Genomic DNA, 3,985 nt, shown 5'->3' with positions numbered 1-3,985 from the left:
CCTCATGGTTGTGAGTCACCCAAGGTCAGTGTCCCATTGGGAGAGGAGCCTGAGTATGCTAGGGAAGGGAGAGGGACAGTGCGCTCTTTATATCATATTAGGAGGTGGCTCACGTCAGCAGTCCTGTGAGAGAAGGCTTGTAGTCACCTCACCTGGGGCTTGAGGGTGCCACACCCCCCAAAGCCCTTTGATGTTCCTCTGTGCAAGCAGCTTCAGGCACACAAGTAGCATCTACAGGGTGAGTCTCTACTTGTTTGAAGTTGATAATGGTGATTAGGAACCTGATAGTTTCCTGGTCCGCATCTGCTTGAATATTTGCCCTTTATATTGAAAAAAAGAAATAAACAGAGCTTTCACTCAATAGATTCAGGGAAAAACTGCCTTTTATATTCTCAAAAATACACAGCTAATCTCTGAGAGTCTAGACCTCTGTGCAGCCTTGAACCCAATGGCATGGTGCCACTTCCTTACAGGATTCAGGAGTTATTCCCATCTCATGAAGGAGGCTTTGGAGGCAAGGGGAGGTTGGGCTCCTTCCAGGGTCAGTTGGAGAGGACAGTAGCCTGAGCAGACTTCTGGTGAAATGGACTCAGCTAAGGGCCAATAGGATGTTAGCAAAGCACTGGTCAGACTAAGGCCAAAAGATGAAATTTATTTCAAGAAGCCAATACGGACTGGGCACATCATGTGAAAGGCTGACCACTATCATCTTTCCACTTAGAGAATTATCAGAATTACTGGCATACCCCAGCTAAGATCTGTGATTTTTTATATTAAAAATAAAATGAATTTGTGGACAGGGAACAAAATTCCAAAGGTAGAAAGATTAAGGAGTAAATTTCACCATTCCCTCTATCCCTGCCACCAGCCCTTCACGCTCCTCCAAGAAACATCCATTATCAACAGTCATGATGTTTTTTGCACATTGCCTCATTCACCTATTCACCAAACGTGTGCACCTCTGTATATCAATGTTCATGGAGCTGTCTCATTCTTTTCAAGACACTTATAGTATTCCAGTTTTGTATGCCATCACTTAACTGCTTTGTACAGACTTTATTTACATATTTCTTCTTGATAAAATATTCTTATATTGATATAATTTAGTTACTTCTAAACTTTTGCAGTTATAAGCAAAACTAACATGGATACCTTTTCATGTAAGTGACTATACACTTGGACTACATTCCTAGAAGTAGAATTCCTGGGCTGAAGAGCATGCCTTGCACATTTCATAGCTCCTACTGCCTTATCATCCATAGAGGTGCCCCAAAGGCACTCTCTAAATTATAGAAGCCCCCAGTCCTCCCCCACAGTCCCTGCCCCCCATGAAGATGTCCAGAAGGCCCTGCCTTTACCCAGCTCCCACCCTCCTTTCTTCTGGTCACCAGCAACATGAGTCACTTGGATACCTGCTCCCAACCCTCCTGCCTGGAGCTTAGTGTGACCAGGAAACAGCACTCTGAACAGGAAAATGGGATCACTAGGGATGGTAGCCTTTTTAAATAATGATAATAATATGCATTTTTGTTATTCTCTTGCCTTGCTTTTTGTTATGTATTGCTTTGCAGTTTCCTCCTTATTTCTGGTGGATCCTGGGAGCAGTGGGATCTGCAGCAGCTGTCTCTTGTCCATGGGGAAGACAGCTCCTCAGGATGGATGTTGCAGCAGGAAGATACAAGATTGTGGTTCCCTGAGCAGCTGTTGAGCCTCTTCACTCATCATCTGGATCACCCAGAGCGGGATTTCTTTGACAAGGAAAAATCAGCTACTTACTTTTTAAGTCAATGTTTGCTGGGGAATGCCTATGTCATGAAGCTTCTTCATCTTTCCCAATCTGGTAGTAAAAATTGGTATCTCAATGGTATCCCCAAGTGATTTGCATCTCTGTTATGAATGCAATGCGTTTGCACTTATCCTGTCTGAAATAACTTTTGCTTCTATTGTGCTTTTTTTTGAAATGGAATTGTTGGGCATTTTAAAAACTGATTTGGGGAAACAGACTTGGCCCAGTGGTTAGGGAGTCCGTCTACCACATGGGAGGTCCGCAGTTCAAACCCCGGGCCTCCTTGACCCATGTGGAGCTGGCCCATGCACAGTGCTGATGCATGCAACGAGCGCTCTGCCACGCAGGGGTGTCCCCCGCATAGGGGAGCCCCACGCGTAAGGAGTGTGCCCCGTAAGGAGAGCCGCCCAGCGTGAAAGAAAGTGCAGCCTGCCCAGGAATGGTGCCGCCCACACTTCCCGTGCCACTGACAACAACAGAAGTGGACAAAGAAACAAGACGCAGCAAATAGACACAGAGAACAGACAACCGGGAGAGGGAGGGGGAATTAAATAAATAAATAAATCTTTAAAAAATAAAAATAAAAACTGATTTGTAGGAGCTGTTAAGTTCATGGTAACAGCTCTCTGTCTATGTATTGCAAATATTTTTCAGTCCATTGTCTCTTTTTTGACTTTTTAATTTTTGCCATGCAGAAACTTTGGCTTCTACACAGTTTTCAAATTTCTTTTGTGATTTCTGAATTTTGTGTCTTTCACACTTAAATTAGTAAAAATGAGTCATCCATGCTTTTGTGGCATGAAAAGAACTCCCAGGCACTTCATCTGCTAAGTATCAGAACTGTCCATCCCACCTGCTGCCCTCTCTCAGAGGAGTTCATACTTTCCCACCAAAAGCCTTTCCTGTTGAGATGACCCGGTCACAAAGGTGTGATTATACACTGGTAGTATTTAAGGGCGGACCTTTGATCTTAGGGGAAAACTCCCAGGTAGAAGTGTCTAACTTGGGGAAAATGTCCCATTTTGAAGGAAACAGCAGCCACTTCAAACACACCTGCCCTGTGGATGATAAATATTCAGGCAGGTGTGGAGCAGGAGAGTGGAGGAGGACACTTATCACTGTGACCTGGGGACAGAGTGTCCAACACATACAAGACAGGAGCCGAGGAGCCTCAGAGCAACTCTGGGCAATGAGAGACCAGTGTGTCCATCCTCCTCCTCCCATACAGCTGGTGCCTCGATTCCCCAATCCATCAGCTCCCACCTGCATCGCCAGGAACATGGCCATTTCCATTGCCTCTGACCCTGCACCCACCCACCTGCGTGTACAGGCACCAGCCCTCTTTTCTCCTGGGGTGTGTCAGGCTCCTGCGGCCCCACCAGCTGGTCGTAGCTCTGCGGATTCTCCCTTTTCATGACCTCAGACTCCTGGAGACTCTGGTAGCCAGTCCCTCTGGCCACCATTTTGCTAAGTAGCCCATCTCTGGACAGGCTGCCAGTGCCCCCAGCTACCATTACCTGAGGAAAGTAAAAGCTGTGGACCCAAGATATTTCTGACTGTGAATTCTGGCCCCTCACGTTGATGTAGCATTCTTGAATTCAGAAAATTAAGAGCGAGTACAGGGTAGTGGTTGAATATAAGGGATTTGGCATCCGCTCTGTTTCTTAATCTTTTGGGACTTTGAGTAATGTGATAATGTCTCTAAAGTTTTTTTGTAATGTTTTTTTCCCATCTGCAAAGAAATGGTTAATGATAATATTTGCTTACCAGAGTTATTGTGAGAATTAATTATAAACATGGATGGAGGGTAAATGGTAATCAATAAATAACAGCCATTATAGGTAAAGTAAATGTTTCCATATATCCTGGGAACACTACTTGGTGTATACTAGTTACACAATTGTTAGCACTTTTATGAAGTCATACAGGCTATTTTCATCCCATATTACATTTTACATATAAGAGATATCAATGCACATAAAATTGAATGTGTATACAATGGAAAATGGTAAGCATTTAATAGAGCATATCTAAAACCCAGGTTTCTTTTTTTAGCTCCAAGCAGTTCACAACATTGATAAATTCAGTATTGATAAAATGTTGCAACAACAAATGTTCCAAGTTACTTCATGGCTTACATAAAATGATACCTTTGGTATAGGGAAGGCTTCAACTCAGATGCAGAGCAAGAGTTTGAGG

Source organism: Dasypus novemcinctus, chromosome 25, assembly GCF_030445035.2.
Source record: "Dasypus novemcinctus isolate mDasNov1 chromosome 25, mDasNov1.1.hap2, whole genome shotgun sequence".
Classification (NCBI taxonomy): domain Eukaryota; kingdom Metazoa; phylum Chordata; class Mammalia; order Cingulata; family Dasypodidae; genus Dasypus; species Dasypus novemcinctus.
This window is presented reverse-complemented; position numbering follows the sequence as displayed.